Raw genomic sequence first — 26,349 nt, 5'->3', positions numbered from 1 at the left:
CATGATTCCTCAACCTTGGGAGGAGCAGACAGAGATAGATTGGGCTCCTCATTAAAGGTCTCCCAACATTGTTTACTATATGGCAAGTTTCTGGAAGGAGATGCAATGGGAGGAGCTGATGGTTCTTTAGGTGGCAGCTCTTTGGAAGAAACTTCGAGCCCCCTTTGGGAGGTCCTGGAGAGAAGCAGGCTTTAAGGGCAGAAAATGTAGGGTAGACTCCCAATAGGGGATGCTCCCCTAAATTGATTTCCCTCTTCCTAACAAGTTGTTCTACACAATCCCATGTGGACCAGTCAAAAAGATTAGTGGCAGGAAGCCAAGGGGCCACCCGAGTAAAGGTGTCCCAGACTTTTTCTGCCTGTGTATCAGACAAATCAAGGCCCCTACTCTTCAGCATGAGTTTAAGAGCTGAGAGTGCAGGGTCACCATGTGTGGTGTGTGTTTGCCCCATCTTTTTGGGGATGCTCTTACCTTGGAACTCGCTTGGCCTAATCTGCCGGTACTTTCAGTTTCGAAGCTACCTCTTCGCTTTGGCTGTGGATCAACCTTTAGGGGCCCCACGTTGGGTGCCAGATGTCAGGGTATTTAGCCTCCTTGCTCTTCTCGACCAGTGACAAGGGAAGGGAGCACCCCCAACAAAGCCAGATCTGGAAAGGTAGGACCAACTGACCACCTGCATTCAGCCCTCCTGGGGGAGGACAATCAGATATGTCAGGGAGATCAGTCACAGCAGGAACTCATTTATTGAGGAAGTCACACAGCTTTTATGTAGGGTGGAGGCTAGGCAGAAACCAATCAGCTTAAAGGTCAGCAAGGCAAGGGGGGTTCACGCAGCAAGAGTCCCATAGGACTATACAGAAGCATGAGCTGATCACGTTCGTGGAACTGTCGTTAACCAATCCCTGACAGTGGTCCGATTTATCATCATTAACTTTGAAACCGCCTTTGAGGCCTTGATCTTGCTTACTCACCAGGGAGTAAGGAGTCAGCCTGAGTTAGTTAACATGTCATTAGGCCCAACAGGCTAAGACTCATAGGGGTTCTTGGTGCCTCACACCAGGGCTTTGAGCCAGAAGAGTGATCGAGACCCATAGAAAAGGATCTTTTACAAGGGTGAGACTCTCTTAACCCACAGACTCTGTTGACAGTGGGAATCAGCCATGGCTGTGAAAGCCATGGTTGTGGATGCCTTCAGCCAAGTGAGAAACCCTGGGGTGCCAGATATTTAACTGTCACTTTTCCATACTCAAAGGCTGTTTGAGTTGACCAAATGAGAAGAATTTACCTGAATCAGCCGGTGGTGGATGAGAAATAGCGCACTCGATGCAAAGGAAGGTTAGTCCCCAGTGAGGGTGTACTGAGGACAGAGCATAGGACCCCATAGCATTTTAGATCCTCAAAGGGAGAACAACATCAATGGAAGAGCCTATCCAAGTATGGCATGAAAGAAAAGACACACACAAGTCTGAACAGAGTCCAAGTACTATGTCACACACTGGAATCACACACAGAGATTTATTGTCATGAACACATAGGCCAATGGACAAGACTCTCCCCCCGGTAGAGAGCAGAGTGTTGGTTCTCACAGAGAAGTTTCATAGCCTGCAATAGGAATGTTTAGGCATGCTTAGGGGTTGTATCATGGGCTATTTGACAGATTGGCATATTTGACTCCCTGGAAATGGTATAGGCCAGGCTATATGGACAATGACTAAACAGATACCATTTTACCTTGAGACTCCATGTTATGTAGGAAGTGCTTCTCCCATGGGAATGCCCCACCGCTGTACTCATCAACAGTTGCTTAGCATGACTCATTTGACAATACAAAATGATAAAATGACAATTCTTCTATAATAAAAAATTTTCTCTTTTTGATTCCTAGTTTCCTAAACAATATACCGTGTTAACGGTTATGCCAACAGTGAGTGTTTAGATGTTAGGAACCATTCTTTAGTTTGTACCTATGTAAGGTCATTTTAACCCACTTCCCCCTCTGCTAATGATTTTAGATCCCATGGTGTAAGTAAATTTGAATCATAGCATCAAACATTTATGATTGATATACTGCTTTATGGTATAAAAACCCCTGCAACCCTATGGTAGGGGCTGTTCTCCCAATAACCATTTCTGGGGCATTGTGTAAGATAGTCAACTGGCTGGCTTAATAAAGACTCTCAAATTTGGACTTCTCAGTGGTGATTGGTCTGTTCTTAAGTTACACCCTGTTACATTTGGAGGCCCAAGTGATATCCTTGCTGTACAGTGGATAACCACCGCTCACCACTAACCTAGAAACTCCTGAGTAGGGGAGAAGTTGCACTGTTTCTCCTAGGGGAAGGCCTCTGGGAGACAATCCTCAACCCCAGTCTGCAAGATGTGTGGAGCCCCACCCCAGGACTGAACTAAATTCTCTGAGAGTTACCTGTTTCTGTAACCCCAGAAGACCATTAAGTCTGTTTCTTGTGGATCCATATATGGGGACTCTAAGGAAGACTGGATGCACAATTACTTCCAGAGTCTGGGACTGTGGCAAGACATTTCCCGTGCTTTTTCATCAGGAATCAGGAGTGGTCACTTGTCATTTTCTTTGGTGTCTTACCTGTTCTGTGTTTGTTTTTCTTTTTCAGTTTTTTGTTACCCTTGAGTGTAAACATGGGTCATTTTCCCTAGTGTTTTTCATGTGCCCTTTCAATGGATATTGACAAATTCCCAGGAATTTAAGAGAAGGGCTGCTATTAATGGGACCCACTGTGACATCCTTTCTCTCTCTAAATTCTGTGAAAGAGAATGAACAACTATTGAGATCAGATGGCCACCTCAGTGGACCACCAAATTGTCTTTGAGCAACCTGAACATCCTGATCAATTGTTTTATAGTCAAATTTGGGGAAAAGAAATGTTAAAAAGGTTTTTAACCATGTTCACTAAAGCTTACATTGAAATGTAAACTGCTGCCAACAGAAACTCCTGAACACCTAGAAACAAAATTATTGGAGTTGGTCCACCAAAACGCCAAGCTAAAATTTTGATGACTGCTATCCAAGAGACAAGAAAAACCAGTTTAGAACAAGACCCCAACCTGATGGGGCTTTCCCAAGGAGACCAATGGAAACAAGATCCCTTGCTGTCTCCTCAGGAAACTCCTTCAGGGAGGGATAGGACTTAACATTTGTCTTTATTCTCTTAATTCTTTTATCTCTGATGAGCAGAACCACATCAGGATGGAGGCCAAAAGACTTTTAAAATTCTATTTTTTAAGTTCATCATTTGGATCTGGTGTTCCCAGGTTAATTTTTTGATCAGAACTATTTTATACAACTATAAAGTTTTTCTAATGCTCTGTTTCATTCAGAAGCCAATGTACAAGGCTTAACTATCAATCCACTGGAATTTTAAAAATAAGCTACAAGGCCTTTTTCTGTTTGTTTATTTTATGTATATGTACACCAGTGTATTGTCATGTCTACATATGTTTTGTATCAAAATTGACACATGAGCTCAGAAATTAAATTTTAAAAAATGTATCCAAATGCCATTATACACATGATTTAAAATGTTTTTAAACTGAGTAAACAAAAGCATGGCTTTCAATTTTCTCATAGTTTTGTTTCTAGGTGGTCAGCAATAATAAAATGTTAATTTTATAAAATGTCTAATATCCATTGTTTCTAGATTTTTCTTCAACAGGGAAGAAATGACTGATGCTGCCCAATAAACTTCTCTGATATCTTGGTTTTTAAAAAATAACTAAATTAGATTTGACATATATGAGATTGATCATGGATGTGTTTGTTAGAGACATCTGATTGGTTTAGAGAGTTAAAATGCTAACTGTTAAATATAACATCAAGTACTCCCAACTCCTTAAATTCCATAGGAAAACAAACTTAAAACATTTTTGGTGTTTTTATAAATTGGTAAATAAAAAGAAGATTTAAAATTATTTTATGTTATCACTGAAAACAAGGTTACTAAAAGTCTGAACAGGTATTATTACATATAAAGGGTACAAAAGTTTCAACTATATTTAAAGAGTTGTATAAATAACAAAGTATTTCATCTTATTAAAATGAAGTAATTAATCTAAGTTCAGAAATGTACAAGGGTTGTTTCAGAATATAAATTTTATTGGGAATTTATTTATATTATTTAATATTCTGTAACTGGACTGGAACCTTATGTTACCTTCTACACTGGGATGAAACTGTAAATGTATTTGTAAAAGATAATATGAGCCTGATCTGTGTAAATGTTAATATCATAAAACAGAAAACATTTTGCCACTTTGCCACAAAAAAGGAAAATTAAAAGCTCTCTCAGCTTTCTTTGATTCATGTTTTAGATGTAATATCATATTGTGCAAATTGACATTCATATGGATTTAGGAAACAATATATGTAAACTTTATAAAATGATATTTAAAAAGAAGACAAAAATCGACTTCAGAACTAGACCACTTTACCTAAGATTTATGAAGAGCCCCACTTAAACTGAGATAAGGCTCTCCCTCCTACCTTTCTACTTGTTACGATGGCTCAAAAATAACAGACTTTACCTCATTTAAATTTATATTTAAGGTGAGATCCAAGATGGCAGACTAGAGGGAGGCTGCATTCCTTGTCGCTCCTTAACTCAGGTTTCAAGCAGAGGATATCTGTTTCGTGGTAAGGCAGGTTTTGCTACTTATCGATCCCCTGCTGTTGAACCTTGTCTGCAGACTGCCAGCATATCAACGCCTTTTTTGAGTGCAGATTGCTCACTGTTAGGCATCTATCATCCGCTATTTGCCTGCCTCTCACCTGTCCATCGCCTGCCTTACACCTATCCATCACCCAATGCACGAGGTTCACCTCCTGATCATCTGACAACAGTCAGCAAGCTGATTGTTGACCACCAGTGGAGCACCAGCTGCCTGCTATTGCCTGGAAGTTCACTGTTACAGTACCTGCAGTTTTGATTACACGTGGCTGCCACCATTTAAGACAACAGCCAGGCACTGTAGGAACCCTGGCCAGACTGAGCCCCATCTCCAGGATACCTCGGCCTGACTGATCACTCCCTGCCTCTGGGGCCCTCACATCAACTGACTGCTCCCTACTGCCAGGACCCCAGACCAACTGACTGTGCCCTATCACCAGGACTCCAGACTGACTGATTGCAACCAGCCTTCAGGATCCCCCAACCACACCAAACACACCAGACCTCCAGGATCCCTGCCTGAACAACGGCATCCCACCTCCAGGACCTCCTGCTGACCATGGCCACACCGTGAGCTGCAGCTCACCATTTGCCAAAACATTTTGAAGCCAGAGTGGCCAGCTTGGATAATCCTGGAAGCCATAGCTCCGATCTTTAGGTGGGGCAAAACCCATCCTGAGACGCCTGCTGGAGGCTTGAAGCTCATTGTTAGGTACCTCTCATGCATCAGGCTACTGAACTCTGGGAGGTTTCATTAGTATATGACTGTTATACTGTACATTTTCTCTTTTCTCCTTACTGAAAAAAATTAAGTTTTTATTTCTTTACTTTTCTTGCTCTCTTTTCCTTTTGTTTACCTGTTCCCTCAGAGTCTCTTTCTCCCTTTTTTGCATGCTAACATCCAATTTCTTTTGATTACACTCTCACCCTCTCTATTATCTAGAACTTCTGTATATTCTTTTCTTATCCCATTGACAGCCACATTCTACATTCCTCTGCATCCTCTTTGTCCTCCATTAGAAACTGCAGACCTTATTGCAAATCTGTTTGTTTTACTGAAGATAATATTTGAACTCATTCTGTTTATTATGATAATTTTCTTATTGTCCCCATAGGGGCTATTTGGTCTAGGATTGCATAGTGTATGATTTGGGCACTGCTACTATTGATCTCCCCTTAAAGAAAGGATTTTGGAAACCTATAGGGCCACTATAAGCCTATAGGGGGAAATCTGAAATACCCCAGATCTGCACTGCTAGAGGGGAAGATACATGAACAACATGAAAAAACAAGGAAAGAAAATGATCCAAACAAATCTAGATTCTATATTAATAGAATCTAATGACAGTATGGTAGAAGAAATGTTAGAAAAGGACTTCAGATTATACATGATTAAGATGATTCAGGAAGCAAAAGATGAGATAAGAGAGCAAATGCAGGCTAATGATAATACCAATAAGCTGAAAGAGCAACTGCAGGAAGCAAAAGATCATTTTGACAAAGAGATGGAGAGTCTCAAAAAAAAAAAAAAAAAATTGGAAATCCTTGAAATGAAGAAAACAATAAACCAAATAAAAAACTCAATGGAAAGCATCACCAAAAGACTAGACCACTTGGAAGACAGAACCTCAGACAATGAAGAAAATATATTTAATCTTGAAAATAAATTTGCCCAGAGAAGATGGTAAGAAATCATGAACAGAATCTCCAAGAACTATGGGACATCATGAAAAGACCAAATTTAAGTATTATTGGGATTGAGGAAGGCACAGAGATACAAACCAAAGGAATGAACAACCTATTCAATGAAATAATATCAGAAAATTTCCCAAACCTGAAGAATGAAATGGAAAATCAAATACAAGAGGCTTACAGAACACCAAATGCACAGAATCACAACAGATCGACACCAAGGCACATTATAATGAAAATGCCTAACATTCAAAATAAAGATAGGATTTTGAAGGCCGCGAGAGAAAAACATCAGATTACATATAGGGGGAGAACAATACAGATAGCAGCTGACTTCTCAACCCAGACTCTAAAAGCTAGAAGGGCCTGGAACAACGTATTTCAAGCTCTGAAAGAACATGGTTGCCAACCAAGTATCCTATACCCAGCAAAACTAATCTTCAGATTTGAAGATGAAATGAAATCCTTCCATGACAAACAAAAGTTAAAAGGATTTACAAATAGAAAGCCTGCACTACAGAATGTTCTCAACAAACTATTCCATGAGGAGGAAATGAGAAACAACAATGGAGGTCAGCAAAGGGAGGAACTACCTTAGAGAAAAACCACACAAAGGAAAAACCAAGTCAACTTAAAACCCAAAAACAAGCCAAATGACTGGGAATACAAATCATATCTCAATAATAACCCTGAATGTTAATGGCCTAAACTTATCAATCAAAAGGCATAAACTGGCAGAATGGATTAAAAAGAAAGACCCAACAATATGCTGCCTGCAAGAGACTCAGCTCATAGAAAAAGACACTCACAGACTAAAGATGAAAGGATGGAAAAAATCTACCACCCACATGGACTCAGTAAAAAAGCAGGGGTTTCCAGCCTTATATCAGAAAAACTGGACTTCAAGCCAAAGTTAGTCAGAAGGGATAAAGAAGGACATTTCATACTGCTTAAGGGAACCATATATTAGGAAGGCATAATGATAGTAAATATTTATGCCCCAAACAATGGTGCATCCCTGTACATCAAACAAATCCTTCTCAATTTCAGGAATCACATAGACCACAACACAATAATTCTGGGTGACTTGAACACACCACAGTCACAACTAGATAGATCTTCCAAACAAAAACCAACCAAAGAAACCATAGAACTCAATAACACAATCAATAACCTAGACTTAATAGACATATAAAGAATATTCCATCCATCAACGAGCGGATTCACTTTCTTCTCAGCAGCACATGGAACCTTCTCAAAAATAGACCATATGTCTAAAAGCAGCCCTTAGGAAATGCAAAAAAATAGAGATACTGCCTTGTGTTCTATCAGATCATAATGGACTGAGAGTAGAAATCAATGACAAAATAAAAAACAGAAATTACTCCAACACCTGGAGACTAAATAATATGCTATTGGATGAAACATGGATAACAAAAAACATCAGGGAGGAGATAAAAAAAATTCTTAGAGGTCAATGAGAACAACGATACAACATATCAAAATCTCTGGGACACTATGAAAGCGGTACTAAGAGGAAAATTCATTGCATGGAGCACATTCCAGAAAAGAATGAAAAGTCAACAATTAAATGACCTAACATTACAGCTCAAAGCCCTAGAAAAAGAAGAACAGAATAACAGCAAAAGTAGTAGAAGACAGGAAATAATTAAAATCAGAGCTGAAATCAATGAAATTGAAACAAAAGAAACAATTCAAAAAATTGACAAAACAAAAAGTTGGTTCTTTGAGAAAGTAACAAAATAGACAAATCCTTAGCCACACTAACAAATAGAAGGAGAGAGAAAACTCAGATTACTAAAACTCGTGATGAAAAAGGAAATATCACGACAGACACCACTGAGATACAGAACATAATGAGAAGCTACTTTGAAAATCTGTATTCCAACAAAACAGAAACTACCGAAGACATTGACAAATTTCTAGAGACATATGCTCCTCCCAAACTGAACCAGGAGGACATACACAATTTAAACAGATCAATATCAAGCAATGAAATAGAAGAAGCCATTAAAAATCTATCATCCAAGAAAAGCCCAGGACGAGATGGATTCTCAGATGACTTCTACAAGACCTTCAAAGAAGAACTCATTCCAATACTTCTCTAAGTATTCCAGGAAATAGAAAAGGAGGGTACCCTACCAAACTCATTCTATGAAGCTAATATCACCCTCATATCCAAACCAGGAAAAGACACATCAAGGAAAAGAATATTTTAGACCAATATCCTTGATGCATATAGATGCAAAGTTTCTTAACAAAATATTGGCAAAATGTATCCAAAAACATATTAAGAAAATCGTGTACCATGATAAAGTGGGGTTCATCTGGGAATGCAAGAATGGTTTAACATTCGTAAATCAATTTACGTAATCCATCATGTCAATAGACTTAAGGATAAGAATCATATGGTTATTTCAATTGATGCAGAAAAAGCATTCGACAAATTACAACACCCCTTCATGCTCAAAACTCTAGAAAAAATAGGGATAGTAGGAACACACCTGAACATTGTAAAGGCTATTTATGTTAAGCCATGGCCAACATCATTCTTAATGGAGAAAAACTGAAACCATTCCCTTTAAAAAATGGAAACAAGACAGGGATGTCCTCTTTCCCCACTTCTATTCAACATTGTCCTCGAAACTCTAGCCAGAGCAATTAGGCAGACCAAAGAAATTAAAGGGATATGAATAGGAAAAGAGGAACTTAAGCTGTCACTATTTGCTGATGACATGATTCTATATTTAGAGGATCCAAAAACCTCCTCCAGAAAACTTCTAGACCTCATCAATGAATTCAGCAAAACAGCAGGCTATAAAATCAACATGCATAAATCTAAAGCATTTTTATATGCAAGCGATGAAATAGCTGAAAAGGAAATGAGGAAAACAACTTCATTTGCAATAGCCTCAAAAAAAAAAAAAAAAAAACAAAAAAAACAAAAAAACAAAAACTTGGGAATCAATCTAACCAAAGAGGTATAACATCTCTACAATGAAAACTACAAAACATTGAAGAAAGAAATTGAGAAAACCTTAGAAGATGGAAAGATCTCCCATGTTCTTGGATAGGCAGAATTAATATTGTCAAAATGGCCATACTACCTAAAGTGCTATACAGATTCAATGCAATTCCAATTAATATCCTAATGATGTACCTTACAGAAATAGAGCAAGCAATCATGAAATTCATCTGGAAGAATAAGAAACCCAGAATAGCTAAAGCAATCCTTAGCTGGAAGAATAAAACAGGGGGTTTTGCAATACCAGAACTTCAACTATATTACAAAACAATAGTAACAAAACGGCACAGTATTGTCACCAAAATAGACAGGTACATCAATGGTACAGAATAGACACAAACCCAAATCAATATAATTTTCTAATACTAGATAAAGGTGCCAAAAATATGCAATGGAGAAAAGATAGCCTCTTCAACAAATAGTGCTGGGAAAATTGGAAATCTATATGCAACAGAATGAAACTAAACCCCTATCTCTCACCCGGCACAAAAAACAACTCACAATGGATCAAGGACCTTCAAATCAGACCAGAGACCCTGCCTCTTATGGAAGAAAAAGTAGGTCCAAATCTTCAACTCATTGGCTTAGGATCAGACTTCCTTAACAGGACTCCCATAGCACAAGAAATAAAAGCAAGAATCAATAACAGGGATAGATTCAAACTAAAAAGCTTTCTCTCAGCAAAGGAAACTATCAGAAATGCAAAGAGAGAGCCTACAGAGTGGGAGAATATCTTTGCCACTCATACTTCAGATAGAGTATTTGTATTTGTATTCCAACAAAATAGAAACTACATTGAAAAATTTCTAGAGACATATGCTCCTCCCAAACTGAACCAGGAGGACATACACAATTTAAATGGATCAATATCAAGCAATGAAATAGAAGAAGCCATTAAAAATCTATCATCCAAGAAAAGCCCAGGATGAGATGGATTCTCAGATGACTTCAACAAGACCTTCCATTTTCCTTCTAATTTCCAGAATATATAAAGAACTCAAAAAACTCTATATGAAGAATACAAATAACCCAGTCAACAAATGAGCTAAGGATATGAACAGATGCTTCACAGAAGACGATCTACAAGCAATCAACAAACATATGAAAAAATCTTCAACATCTTTAGTAATAAGAGAAATGCAAATCAAAAAACTACACTAAGATTCCATCTCACCCCAATTAGAATGGCGATTATCAAGAATACAAGCAACAATAGGTGTTGGAGAGGATGTGGGGAAAGAGGTACACTCATACATTGCTGGTGGGGCTGTAAATTAGTGCAGCCACTCTGGAAAGCAGTGTGGAGATTCCTCAGAAAACTTGGAATGGAACCACCATTTGACCCAGCTATCCCACTCCTCTGCCTACACTCAAAGGACTTTAATCAGCATACTACAGAGATACAGCCACAACAATGTTCATAGCTGCTCAATTCACAATAGCCAGATTGTGGAGCCAACCTAGATGTCCTTCAATTGATGAATGGATAAAGAAACTGTGGTGTGTGTGTATATATACACACACACACACACACACAGTGGAATATTACTCAGCTCTAAAGAATAATAAAATTATGGCATTTGCAGGCAAATGGATGAAATTGGAGAATATCATGTTAAGTGAGATAAGCCAATCTCAAAATCCAAAGGACAAGTGATCTCACTGATAAGCAGATGATGACACATCATGGGGGGTGGGAGGAGGGCAAGAATGGAGGAAGGAGGGACTGTATAGAGGGAAAAGAGGAGTTGGAGTTGGAGGGGTGGTGGGGAACCAAAAAATAACAGAATGAATCAAACATCATCGCCCTATGTAAATGTATGTTTACACAAATGGTATGCTGTTACTCCATGTACAAACAGAAACAACATGTATCCCATTTGTTTACAATAAAAATAAATTTAAAAAAACATTTATGTTTAAAAGTTTTTTGTTGTTGTTGTAAAATTACTGTGATCTCAAAGAGGGAATAAAATATATAGCTCAGCCAAAATTTAAGATAACTATTGTTGGGTTGGAATTTGAGCAGCTATATGAGGGGGAACAAAATGACTGAGAAATCAGGCAGTGTGCCAATCAGTGACTGATAAAACAGAGGCAGAAAAACTCCACTGACCCTTACGTCCACTTTATCACACAGCAGGATCCTCTGCCTATTCTGGCCTATTAAGATCCTGGGCAGCCAGGGCCATGTGCGATTTTCTCCAAGTCCCCATCCTGACCTATACTCTGGGAGACTGGGAATTTTGCCCAAGAATCAAATTCCAATGAAGCTTGCTTCAGGCCACTTTCTGTCCACTTTTGTTTGGCGACTGGCCCTGTCCTTGAGCTCACAACTATTACATGACTAAATATAATTTCATTGTTGTTAATTTCACTTTGCATTTTCCTTATAACTCTATAACTCTTGCCTGATTGATTTTTTGCAGAGGTATTGCTTCAAGAAAACCTAAATTAATTTGAGATAATAAGTCATCACCTATAGGACAGATTATATAGACCTCAAATAAATAAAAGTGGGTAAGTGACTAAAAAATTATAGACATTAAAGTTAAAGCCCAGTACTCTTACTGAATGACTGGTAAGACTGACTGCTGGATGTTTAAGATCAAGACTTAAAGATTGAGATTAAAATAAAGGGACCAAGAAAATCAATACTTGCCTGTTTCCCTCAGAGTCAACCTGAACTCAGGGAACAAGAAAAAATTCTCTACGGATCTTTGCAACTCAGGACCACACAAACTCTTGATCAGGGAGATTGTTGAGACCACTAGAGGATAAAAAGCCATTCAGTGCACCAGCTGTGCAGGGGAGGGTCATTAAAAAAGGGAGACATCCCTAATGATTCCAAGGGAAGCCACCTCATCAAGGAGACCCAACCTAGTGAATGGCACTAAATGAGCTCAGAAGTTGCTCTCAAGAGCTGTTCCCCATGAGTAATCCCTATGAGAACTAAGCTAACTCTTAACAACAAACAGTAACAAGGTCAATTTGACCAGCTTAATATTAAACACCTAGCAAAACAGTTAATACCAAAACAATCATTCCTGTACATTTTTTAAAAAAAACAAAACAATAGTTATTTTAATGTAACTTGAGATATACACTTGTGTTAGCCACCCAAAATAAGTCAAACTGGAGGTGAGAAAAAGATTTATAGATAAAATTGCCCAATCATTATCAAGAGAAACTGCCAGAGTTATATGTTTTTAGTCAGTTTAAGGCCTACAGATCTTCCTAACCTCTGATACAGGTAGACTTAATTTTTGCTGGTATGATTATCTAACCCCAAGTAACAAAAAAAAGAGGGATCTCTACTAAGCAAAGAGGTCATGCCAATAAAAAGATATTTTACAAAAATCAGATGCCATTAGGTAACTTAACTAAATGTTGTGTTTACATTCCTGATAACTCTGACAATATTAAAAATTTACAAATAAAGGACTTATCCTCTCCAACCTTGTTAGGCTTTGTTAGGTCTTTCTATGGGAATAATGTCTCAGCTCTTCCACCTCCTTGTAAGAGATTATTGATTTCTATCATCTTCATGGTATTCATTGCCATGTTCCAGATGCTATTTATTTTGTGCTCCTGTGTTCTTGTTTCTTTCATAGGACAAGACTGTTACCTCTAGATTGAAACAAATTCTAAAAAGAGGCTTCAAACTGCTTGCCCCACCACATGTGGAACCTTCTCAACTTGAAGCAGCAAGAGTGGCCATCAACCTTTGTCCCTACAACAGTAAGTCCCTAAAATTAGAGGGGTAATAAAAAATTAAAAAGACAGTCAACATAGATAGGTAATTGGGTTGAATCACAAATATAAAGACAAGTTTGTGTCCAGAAAGTTGGAAGCAAATGACCACTGAGAAATTTAAATGTTAATGCTTCCAGAGCCCTTCTTCCACCCTAACCAAGAACCTGCTTCTGTTCCAACCTGTTTTTTAAGTCTCTTCAATAGGTTCAACTTACAAGAGAACCAGCCCTAAAAGACCACTTATTTCCAACACCCATTCCAGTCAGAAGAATACATCTACATCAAATACTTCCAGAAAGAAGGACTAACACCCAGATGAAATGGAGGGGAACTTATAATATGGATTCATCACTTCTGAGTCAAAACAATGGAAAAATGGACAGCCTTCAGAGACACCAGCCACCCTCTAGAGATAAAACTGAAAGAATGTTAATCATGTTTTTTTCTCTTGCTTGGACTACATCAGGAGTAACTCCATGCCTGGCCCTTCAACTTTTCAAGATTACCAAATGAGATAAATCCTATGTTACTCTTCACATCATTCCCCAGGTGTACTATTATGATGGGGAGGGAGGAAAGAAACATCTGGGGCTAATATATCAAACTAAATGAGCAGCCCCTGTCTTAATTTCCCTCCTAGTGGGAATAGGTATAAATTAAAATACTCTGTAAGCCACTTAAAAATACCCTTGATTCATTTCCTAAGGTAGTTTTGCAAAACAGAAGAGGGTTAAATTTACTATTTTTAAAATAAGGAGGATTATGTATGGCCTTAGGGGAAACCTATTGTTTCTATATTAACCACTCTGGTGTCATTCATTATAGTTGTTCTTTGATTAGGAAAATGCTCAAAAAAGAAAAAGGGTGAAAAATCTGAAAACCTGAGAGAAATTGGTGCCAAAATCTGTTCTTTTGGTTCCTCTGGTTAACTACTCTAATAACAGAGATGGCAGGACCTCTTATCCTAGTTGTGTTGGGGCTTTTAATCAGGTCATGCATGATAAACTATTTAACTAAATATGTTAAAAATAGAATACCATCTTTTAAACTAATGGTGTTATACACCCACTACATTCACTTCTATAATAATAATAACAAGTCAATGATTTGATTATGTACATAAAACCGGTTGGAAATGTGATGGATTGACAGATTTGGCTCCATGGAAATGTTACAGGTCAGGCTATATGGGCAATGACTAAACAGACTCCATTTTGTTCTGAGACTCCGTGTTATATAGGAAATGAGTTTCTCCCATGGGAATGCCCCGTTTTTGTACCCACCAACAATTACTTATCTTATCCCATGGGAACGCCCCACCTCTTTACCTATCGATAGTTACTTAACATGTCATGTTTAGCAATACAAAATGACAATTCTTATGTTGAAAAATTGTTCTTTTGATTCCTATGTCTCCTGAACAATGCACCATGTGAACGATGATATCAACAATGATTGTGTTGATGTTAGTAAACCTTATTTAGTTTGTACATAGTAAGGATCATTTTGCCCCACTTCCCCCTCTGCTAATGATTTCATGATGTTAGTTTGTAATTTCAAATCATAGCGATAGACACTTATGATTGATGTGATTTTTGGTATAAGAACACCTACAAACTTATGGTTGGGGCTATTTTCTCAATAACTATTTTTAGGGCAGTGCGTGAGACAGTCAGCTGGCCAACTTAATAAAGTCTCTCGAATTTGGACTTCTCAGTGGTGATCAGTCTCCTCTTAAATTGTGCCACACAACATTATGCAGATGACAGAAGCAAAATTATAAGAAATAAAAATGTTAAATTAAAACTATGGCTTACAAGATAATATGTATACCAGTAATGTAAAGTTGAAAATCTCTAGGTGATATATCTAATTTATCTGATTGAAAGTCAGAAAAAAAGGAAAACTAACATTGATATTCCCTATAAAAAGTTGACTCAATTGAGACTAGTGTGCATTAAAGAGGCAAACATTCTTAGAAGAAAATATCTTCATTTTATCATACAGAACACAGTACTCTGGGTTGAGTAGAACTGTTGGAGTTGAAGTCTCCTCTGCAGCTACTGAAAACTTCAATAGTACTTTCAAATTTCCTCCTTCCACAGATTTTCATGGACCCACATGCATCATAATTCTTTTTCTGAGGACACAGAGTCACTAACCTAGTTGACTGAGTCATGGGAGGACTCCATGCAAGTGAGAGAACCCAAACAGTTGCAAGTTTTAAGAATGGGATGTCTTTAAGTATTTTGTCTGTAGGCCTGAAATTTTAATGTCTGTCAAAAGGTAACAAGATGTCACTGGAGAACACAGAACTGTGGCTTCCCCGTTGGAACATGTTACCATTCTCTTAATTTTAATATATTCCTTGGTAGATAATGTCAAACATGGGAGAGCTAGTCTCCAAATATTTTTATAACTTCCCTGGACAACTCTGGAGAAGGATGTTTATTAGAATCATTTCCCCATTATGTTGACAACTCCAGTTACTCTAACTTTTATCCTAAGATCAAAGTAGTTGAAACACTTTCCACAATATACAATACATCTACTTTGGGGTGAGGAATTCCTGGCACCTCCCATGGTTTCCCAGGGGCTCTGAGGGTCCTCTCCGTATGGTGTGTGGTGGGTCCCTCTTCCCTAGCTTGTTTCCACATGGAGCTCCTGGTTTGTGGATACTGTTGGTCCTATATGTCTTCATTTCCAAACTGATAGTTTTGTGATTCAGACTTTGAGTAAAATATTGAAATCAATATGTAATGAAATAAAAAGGAAAAAGTAGAGGCAGAACTGAAAGTCACTGGTTGAGGAGATAAGAGGCAGATTAAATGTAGTTGGAGCTGAGGTGAATCCTGAGCTGGGAGTCTGCTCTAAGGAACCTGCATGATCAGCAATCATCCTCAGTAATTGTGGTGGGGGGAGGCCTGAACTATCTCTGACAGAAACCAGGTAAAATTATGCTCAGTCTCCTCTGTACTATATATAAAGTTATATAAAGCATTATAGAGTTACTTATTAGGCAGAGGGGAGTGAAGGAAGGGAAAGTGGTATGGATGTAAGAAGAAGAGTAAAGTGAAACAGGCATTATTACTTCATGTATATTTATGACTGCATGATGGACTTGTTCCTATAATATGTACAGACAGAAAATGTGAAATCTCACTTCATTTATGTATGATTTATCAAAATGTACAAATGCATACTACTGTCAAGTACAACTAATTAGAACAGTTAAATATTTTTTGAAAAAGATAAAATGGAGCCCTGTGACCTGGAGTCAAAATAGAGGATTTAATCATGTCAAGAAGACCTGGTGATGTTCCACGTGTTGGAACTGGAAGATAGTTCCTTATCACAAACATTATCAATATGTGAAGGGTTAACACAGGTATGACAACAAATGAAACATTTGTTGTTTATAGAGAGAATCAGAAACTTGAATTAAATGAAAATATATAAAATGAAATCTCTAATATCTATAGTCTAAAATTCCACAGATGGTTTGGGCTCAGTCATCTGTAAAATGGGACACATGTCATTTTCTTTCCAAGACTATTATGAGAATTAAATTATTTCAAGAGAGTATGTACTTGGTGCACAGTGAATGCTCCCTAGGTCAGGGAAGGACAGACCTTCATATTTTTGCTTTATAGGTGGACACCTATCAATAGTTCTGTTGAAAAAGCCCTGAGCAATTTAAAACACACTATCTCAAAATAAAATAGAAAAAGGGCTGGAGATGTGACTCAGTAGTGAAGTATGCTGAATTTTAATACCTGGTATAAAAAATTCATTTCTGTTAGTGCATTATAATTATCTCAATAGTGTGTTTATTCTGACATATCCATGTATGTCTATAACATCATTTGATCCGTCTCATTCCTCAGTGCCTGACTTTTTTGTCTCATCCTCTCTCCCAGGAGCATCTACTCCACTCTTCTTCCTCCTATTTTTGTGAGATCCCCTTTATTTTTTTTCATTCCATTTTTCTTTCTACCTTTCATGTAGGAAAAAACAATACTAGAAACTTGACTCCTTAGTCTGGTTTATTTTAATTAGCATGATGTATCCCAGACTCATTCATTGCCCACAAATGACATAATTCCATTCTTCTTTAAGGCTGAGTAGAATGAGTACACTTGTGAAGAGATATATAGATGCTATTTCCTGGGAATGTCACCTGCGAGCACACAGGAATTTCTGTATTCAGACTAGTCTTCTGTTGTGAGAACCAGGATATTAACACCCAGGGAGCAAGTGGTCTCACACGAAGCATGTGGGGTTCACCCATCTGTGGCTTTGACTGTTGTACACCCATCAACCAGCCAGGTAACATCCAGAGAGTTCTTTTTTGTCTGTATTGACTCTAACTTATCTTTCTGGCAGAGTTTTTATTACAGTTTTGTACCTTAGAGAAGGTAGTCAGCCTGAATGTGAAATCTCAGTATCCTCCAGGTGTTTAGAACTCAGCTCCTTCCCACAATTCTTTCCCTTGTGTTCATTCATGAAACTGTATTTAGTAGTGATACAGTGACCAGCTCTTCACATAAAACTTCTGCTGTTCTGACCCTGAGCTGTGGTTGGGGGCTGGGAATCTGGAGTTAGAAAGACCTTGGCCCACTTGCCCAGTTAACTTGGTTAAAAGGTTTTCCTTTTCTGGGATTCAGTTTTACCATGTTTTGAAGTGGGATTGACATCAAATAATGGTGACACTTAATGACAGTAGGAGTCATAGATGAGCATGGATTAGATTAATGTGTTTGGTACTTTCATCCCTGCTCTCTTCACTGGCAGCAGGAACTTTGTGAGCAGAAGCTATGTTCATACCCATTTTGCAGAACAGGGATGCTGAGTCAAGCAGATGTTTATTTGCTCAAGGTCATGTAGCTAGCAAATGGCAGCTCAGTCTAGGTGTGGGAACAGTGGAGCAAATGCACAAGTAAACATGGTAAAGTGATGGCAGCTAAGATAAGGTCTTACAGCATGAAAAGGAGGTTCAGGCAATGGGAGGCCCATCTGTAATCAGTTGTTTGGTGGGGAGCCTGAGAAGGTGAGAGCTGAGAACAGAATGCAGTGTGGAAGCAGACTGCACTCCTGTCTTAAAGAGGTGACTCAGAGAGAACCACCTCAGGAAGCTTGGGTCTCCCTGACCATTTGCTTGTAGGGATAGGACCCTGTGAATGGTTTCCAAATTTGATGAGAAGAAAGGCAGAATGTGAGGATAGGCCTTATTGGGCTGCCCTGAGCTCCTTGCTGTTTTTGTGCATGTACATAGGTGCACACAGAGGGGGATGCCCAGAGAGTCCATAACCTGTTTGAAACTAAGAGAAGGGTTCATGTAGGTGGAAAAACTTGAGTGGACAGAATTATCATTTGAAATGTAGTTTAGGCTGTTTTATCTGCTATAATAAAATACAGAAACTATGTACCTTATGAGCAGCAGGATTTAGACTGTATACTTCTCAAAGCTAGGATGTCTAAGATAAAGTCCCCAGCATGTTTATTGACTTGGGAGGAAATGCTTCCTCATAGGCAGCTCTAATCTGAAGGTTTGTATTCCCTGAAGTTCCTAGGTTGAACTTATCCCCATCAAGGTGATAGTATGAGGAAGTGGGTCCTTGGAGAGGTGATGAGTTCATGAGGCTGGAGCCTTCATCAGTGGAATTTGTTCCCTTATGAACATGTGCCAATAGCTATCTGACCCCTTCCACCACATGAGGACAGAGCCAGAAGCTCCCATTCATTAGGAAATGTCCTCACCACACATTGAATCTCCTGGTGCTTTGATCTTCCACAGTGAAAAATGAGTGTCTATGGCTTATAATCCACCCATTCTACTATAATTTATTATACCAGCTTAATCAGAATAAGGCAGTGCACTGTCTGGCTGTGTCCTCACAAGAGAAGTTGAAAAGTCTCTTTGTGGCTATTGTTTTATAGAGGACAGTAATTCCATTGCTGTGTGTCAACCCCATGACCTTAAAACCTCCAAGGCTCCACTTCTTTTCATTACCTTGGGTTTTTAGGACTTCAAGATAAAAATTTGGGGAGGACATAAGCATTCAGGCCATACTAAAAAGTATTGCCCTTTTTTTGTTAAAGGTATCATGTAAGTGCCTGGTGCATAGGAGTTAGAGCAAATTCCCCTTTGCTTTGTGAATTTCTGAGGATATGTGTGCCATTAAGTAGTCCTCAGTGGGGAGTGTGTCATCATATCTGATGGGACACCTGCTGGCCAAATATTCCCAAGAGTTGAGGATTAAGTGTGAGAGCTGGGTTATCCACCCAAACTTGCAAGGAGTTTATGATCTTGAGAGCTGGATTGTTAAGACCCAGCCCTCAAACAGGTGAGGGTGAGGGGAAGTTCATTAGAAGAGGTGAGTGTATCAGCCTTGTCCCTGTTCTCAGGATACCTGCAGTGAAACACTGTCACAAGGACATGGATTCTCATATTGGTCCCAGATGGAAGATGGAGAAGGAGGTTAGTACTGAGTGGACATGAGAGGATTTGGTTCTGCCCACCTTCACAATATGCTACCAAGACACTCAAATTTGTAATTACACAGGGTCTAAGACTGGTCATTTTCTTCCAGGTGTGTAGAGCCTAGCTTCTGGAAGCAGGACCTGGAAGATACTGTCATCTCCTTCTGTGTTCTTGGCATTACACTGTCAATGGATCCTTTAGTTTATATTAATAGTAGCATCTGTGTACTCAGCAGGCTGGTCACTCTGGATTAGAAGTGGCTCCTGCTTTTGTGGCCTTCAGTCTAATAGAGGATGCATGAACCATGTGGTTCCTTGCTGTGCTGAGAGTACACGTTGCTAGTGGATCTTGGCACCCTTTATCGTCTAGTACTGAACAGAAATTGTTACCCCATAAACACAATTGCTACTTTAGGTAAAAATTGTGTGCACTTGGGACTACAAGATCCTGGAAAACATGCAAGGTAAGAAATCATTTAGTCCTGGAATTGGATGGTTCATGCTGTGGTGGTCATTCAGTCACATGTCAGGCTTCATTTTTGTCTCTTTGATTTAATTATAACATTACCTTACGGAATTTAAAAAGTTAATAGTATTTGATTCTATATTTAGCATTTGATGTTTTAGCATTTTAACTGAAAATTTTTCAGATTTCCCTTGTGACAAATACATTTATAGTTACTCATTTTTAATTGTAAAAACCAGGAAATCAGTTCCAGTGTAGCTAACAGTATTAGTCATCTTTTCCCTGTTGACAAAAAAAGAAATACTTGAAGCAATACGTATTAATTCTAGACATTTTATATTATTATTTTATTTTAAACCAAAAGTTTATTATCTGCTCACCTAGAAAAACTTGTGAGTTTATAATTTTAAAGCCATCTTTTCTCATAGCTGTTTACACAATTTAAATTGAACCACTTTTCTAAATCACTTGAACTAAAATTCATTTGGGTTCAATTTCTATTTCAATTTTGATATATGAGCATTCATTTTTCTATATAGCATGTACATGACCTATTGACACATGCACATATGTAAACCAAACAATACAATACATATGTGTGCACACATACATAAAACAGACAGGAAACAAAGATCTTGTAGTTTTTTTATATTTATTTTAATTCATTGTACACCAATGGGATACAAGTGGTGTTTCTCTGGTTGTACACAAAGTAGAGTGGCACCATTTCTGTAATCATACATGTACATATGGTAATGATGTTTTACTCATTCTGTTATTCCTTCCTTCCACCCCCACTCCTCTTTTTTCTCCATACAAACCATCCTTCCTCCATTCTTACCTCCCTTCCACCCCCGTTATGTATCATCATCTGCTTATCAGACAGATCATTCAGCCTTTGGTTTTTTGGGATTGACTTACCTCACTTAGCATGATATTATCCAACTGCGTCCATTTACCTGCAAATGCCATAATTTTATTCTTTATGGCTGAGTAATATTACATTGTGTATATATACCAGAGTTTCTTTATCTATTCATCAATTGAAGGGTATCTAGGTTGGTTCCACACTCTAGCTAAGGTGACTTGAGGAGTTATGAACATTGATGTGGCTGCACTGTAGTATGCCGATTTTAAAACCTTTGCACATAGGCCAAGGATTGAGATAGCTGAGTCAAATGGTGGTTCCCTTTCAAGTTTTCTAAGGAGTCTCCACACTGCTTTCCAGAGTGGTTGCACTAATTTGCAACCCCATCAGCAATGTATGAGTGTACCTTTTTCCCACAACCTCGCCAACACTTATTGTTCCTTGTATTCTTGATAATAGCCATTCTAACTGGAATGTGGGTAGTTTTGTTTTGCATTTCTCTTATTACTAGAGGTGTTGAACATTTTTTCATATATTGATTGCTTGCTTGTATATTTTCTTCCATGAAATATCTGCTCATTTCTTTAGCCCATTTGTTGATTGGATTATTTGTATTCTTGGTGTAAAGTTTTTTGAGTTCTTTATAGGTTCTGAAGATTAGTGCTCTATCTGAAGTAGGTGTGGCAAATATTTTCTCCTAATCTGTAGGTTCTCTCTTCACTTTGTTGGTAGTTTCTGTTGCTGAGAAAAAGCTTTTTAATTTCAGTCTGTCCCAATTATTGATTCCTGCTTTTATTTCTTATGCTTTGGGAGTCATGTTAAGGAAGTCTGGTCCTAAGATGAAAAGATGGAGATTTGGGCCTACTTTTTCTTCTACAAGGTGCAGGGTCTCAGGTCTGATTCTGAGGTCCTTGATCATTTTGAGTTGAGTTTTGTGCAGGGTAAGAAATAGGGATTTAGTTTTATTTTTCTGCATATGGATTTCCAGTTTTGCCAGCACCATTTGTTGAAGAGACTCTCTTTTCTCCATTGTATGTTTTTGGGACCTTTGTCTAGTATGAGAAGACTGTATTTATGTGGCTTTGTCTCTGTGTCCTGTATTCTATACCATTGATCTACTCGTCTATTTTGGTGCCAATACTATTCATTTTGTTACTATTTCTCTATAGTATAGTTGAAGGTCTGGTATTGTGATACTGCCTGTTTCGTTCTTCCTGCTAATAATTGCTTTAGCTATCCTGGGTCTCTTATTCTTCCAAATTAATTTCATGATTGTTTGTGCTATTTCTATGAGGTATGTCATTGGGATTTTAATTAGAATTTCATTGAATTTGTATAGTACTATTGGTAGTATGACCATTTTGACAATATTAATTCTGTGTATCCAAGAACACGGAAGACCTTTCCATCTTCTAAGGCTTTCTTTAATTTGTTTCTTTAGTGTTCTTTAGTTCTCATTGTAGAGTTATTTCACTTTTGTTAGATTGACTCCCAAAAATTTTTTTGAGGCTATTGTGAATGGGGTAGTTTTCCTAATTTCTCTTTTAGAGGATTCATCACTTATGAATAAAACTGTATTAGATTTATGATCATTGATTTTATATCCTGCTACTTTACTGAATTCATTTATGAGTTCTAGAAGTTTTCTGGTGGAACTTTTCTAAATTAGAAAATAAATATAGAATCATTTCATCAACAAATAGGGATAGTTTGAGTTTTTCTTTTTCTATTTGTATCCCTTTAATTTCTTTGATCTGTCTAATTGCTCTGGCTAGAGTTTCAAGGACAATGATGAAGAAGTGGTGAAAGAAGGCATCCCTGCTTTCGTCCAGCTTTTAGGGGGAATGCTTTCAGTTTTTCTCCATTTAGAAGGATGTTGGCTGTGGGCTTAATATAGATAGCCTTTAAAATGTTGAGGAATGTTCCTACTATCCCTATTTTTTCTAGTTTCTATTTTGAGCATGAAGGGATGCTGTATTTTATCAAATGCTTTTTCTGCATTTACTGAAATAATTTTGCGATTTTTTATTTGAGTCTGTTGATGTGGTGAATTACATTTAATGATTTCCAGATGTTGAACCAACTTTGCATCCCTGGGATGTTTTCCACTTGATTGTGGTGCACTATGCTTTTGATATGTTTTTGTATGGGTTTTGCTAAAATTGTGTTAAGAAATTTGCATTTATGTTCTTCAGGGTTATTGGTATAAAATATTATTTCCTCGATGTCTTTGTCTGGTTTTGGTAACAGGGTAATATTAGCTTTATAGAATGAGTTCACAGGGTACCTTCCTCTTCTATTTCATGAAATACTTTGAGGAGTATTGAAATGAGCTCTTCTTTGAAGGTCTTGTAGAACTTGGATGAGAATCCCTCTGGTCCTGGACCTTTTTTGTTGGTAGGTTTTTGATGATTTCTTCTATTTCATTGCTTAAAAGTGATCTATTTAAATTGTGTATGTCCTCCTGATTCCATTTGGTTGGATTATATGTCTCTAGAAACCTGTTGATTTCTTCAAGTTTTTCTATTTTGTTGGAGTGTAGATTTTCAAAATAACTTCTAATTGGGGTTTGTGCTTCAATAGTGTCTGTCCTGATATTTCCTTTTCCCAAATTTTAGTAATCTGAGTTTTCTCTCTTCTTCTCTTTGTAAGTGTGGCTAAGGGCTTATCAATTTCGTTTATTTTTCCAAAGAACCAACTTTTGTCAATTTTTTTATTGTTTCTTTTGTTTCAAATTCATTGATTTCAACACTTTTTTTTAACTCTTTTCTATCTTCTACTACTTTTTGTGTTGATCTGTTCTTTTTCTAGGGCTTTGAGTTGTAATGTCACATCATTTATCTGTGGAATTTTCCTTCTTTTATTGAATGTGTTCCATGCAATGACTCTTGTAGTTTTTTATAGGTAGATCTCCAGAGGTATAGGTGATGTTTATTAAAGCCTATATTAGATTTATCCTGTTAAAAATTAAAATAGAGTCAATCAGATTCACATTATGAACTAAATATAGGGGAGACCCGTTGAGTTGGAAATGCTAGGTATAAAGTCTGACAGCCATGGTGGACAATGAAATCAAATATTCAGATGGCCACTTGTCCTTGATGGCTATTGGAGATTTTCCCAACATCTCCTTGTCTATGTCCTTTTTAGAATTTTATTAAGAGATATTTTCCAATGCATTTGGTGGTCAATCCTTGAAAAATTGGCCTTTAAACAAAGATGGAGTTTAAAAACCTCTATAGTTAGATAAAATAAGACTGATCTGAAAAAAGATATATATTAATTTAGAAGTGCAGAACCAAATGTGAATTCATTACAAAATAATGAGCTTAAAATATGAAATTTAAAAACAGGAGTTCCAAAAGTCACACAGTCCTAATTACTAAAGGAGCATGTAGAATATTTCTATTAGATCAGAGTGCACTTTTGGGTTAGAATAGATTCAATTCTGACATTTAAATAATGTGAGAGTCTTGAAATTCTCTGGTAAATATTTTTAAGGTAAAGAAAGCTTGTATATATAAGATCATTCCATTTATCTCCATGTGCTATAGTGTTTATGGAGGAACATATATTAACATATAGTGTTTATGGAGGAACAGATATTATTGCCACCTATTCATATCCCACAGTAGCTTGAATTTAATGTGATATTTTTTTCTGTGTTCTCAAACTGGTTTTGCATAATTATTTGTCCAGTTTACATTTTAAATGCATGTCTAGGATTGATAAACATCTGGAAGAAGCTAAGAAATAAGGAAAGTTGCTGTTTTGAGCTGGAGAGACAAAACCTCATGAATAGACCTTTTTAACCATTTTTTTCTTTTGTAAAATCAGTCTCTGAATGTGTGGTACTATAGTTTATATTTTTTTCTGAAGGCCCCTAAATCTGAGAATTTGTAATAAAGGTTCCTGTCTTTGGAAACTGCATGTTCCATGGTGTATACCCAGCTCTATACCTGCACTCCTTACCCTTTTTATCTGACATGCATCCTCAAGAGAATTGCCTCATCTAATTCTTGAAGTTCCCTTGTTTCCAGTCCCTCTTTGGGCACCAGCTGCTGCAACCCATGGGCTGAATCCTAAATAAGGCCAAGGGGAAATTTGGGATTAACAAAGACACACAAATCTTTAAAAATAGAAAGCTGGGACTAGGTGGGACACCAATCTCTACTGGAGAAACAGTGACCCAGAGCTAGCACAGTGTTTATTTTATAGGTTTTGTCTCTGAAATTGGTGTGTAGGATTCAGGGGTGTATAGGGAGGGCTTTCTGGGTTGTTTAGAGATTGCTGAATGAGGTATGGAGGATGCATATCTAGGGTGTGTTTGGATTGCACATTGAGGTGTGTAGGAAGGCCTTTTGATGTGAATAAGGAGGGCTTTCTAAGTTGTGTAGGGAGGTGACTTTGAGGTATGCAATAAGGACACTCTGAAGGGTGAAGAAAGGGCTTGTGGAGCCATGCAAGAGGGCTAAATGAGGTATGTATGAGGGCTTCTTGATGTGAATCAGAGTGCTCCCTTAGTAAAGTAAGAAGAGTTGTTTGATATGTATAGAGAAGGCCTCTGTATTGAGTAGATATAACTTTCAGAATTGTGAATTGAGGACTCATTGCAATTTGCAGGGATGGATCTCTGAGGTGTGTAGAGAATGCTCTTGATGTGAGTATTGTAAGGTGTGCACTCAAGGTTGTAGGGATGGTTCTGTAATCTGTGTAGAGAATGTTCTATGAGTTGTGTTGGAGGCTGCTGTGAGGTGTGTCAGAGGCTCCTTGAAGTGTGGCAGTGCCCTTTGAAGTGAGTAGGTAAGGATCACTGGGGTGTATAGGGAGGGCACTCTGAGGTGAGTAGAAAGGACTCTTGAGTTTTATATAAAGGGAACTCTGGTTGTGTAGTGAGAGTTTTATGAATTGAATAGGGAGGACACATGAAGGTGTGAAAGAAAAGCTCTGTGAGGTATGTAACAGAGCTCCATGAAGTGTTAAGAGAGGGCTCTCAGTCATGTAGAAGGACTTACTAAGCTGTGTAGGTGGGCTGTATGAGGTGTATAGAGAGGAGTATCTGAGATGAGTAGGGAGAACTGTCTGTTTTGTAGGGGAGGTTCTCTATGGTATGTAGGGAGGAAAGTTTGAGATGCATATGAAATTATGACTCACTGAGATATGTACAGAGAACTCTCTGAGGTTTGCAGAAAAGACTCTATTTGAGCAGGAGGACTTTCTGTGTTGTGTAGGGAGTTGACATTGTGATGTGTAGGAGTGGCTGTCTGAGGTATGTGTGGAGGGCTCTTGTATGGGCAATCTCAGGTGCATAGGAAGAACAAGTAGGGAGGACACACTG

The 26,349-nt window shown here is 37.9% G+C and overlaps 1 long non-coding RNA gene across 1 annotated transcript in view; it reads left to right on the top strand.

Moving 5' to 3' along the window:
• Window positions 1-7,952, top strand: part of LOC306643539 — a 122,309-nt gene extending 114,357 nt beyond the window's left edge. The window contains exon 2 of the long non-coding RNA XR_013758971.1: window positions 7,505-7,952. This is a non-coding gene — a long non-coding RNA (uncharacterized lncRNA). The remainder of the gene's footprint in view (window positions 1-7,504) is intronic.
• The last annotated feature ends 18,397 nt before the right edge of the window (window positions 7,953-26,349 follow it).

This window comes from Sciurus vulgaris (assembly GCF_902686455.1).
Source record: "Sciurus vulgaris genome assembly, chromosome: 14".
Lineage (NCBI taxonomy): Eukaryota > Metazoa > Chordata > Mammalia > Rodentia > Sciuridae > Sciurus > Sciurus vulgaris.
Note: the sequence above shows the minus strand (reverse complement) of the source record. Positions and strands in the feature narration are given on the sequence as shown.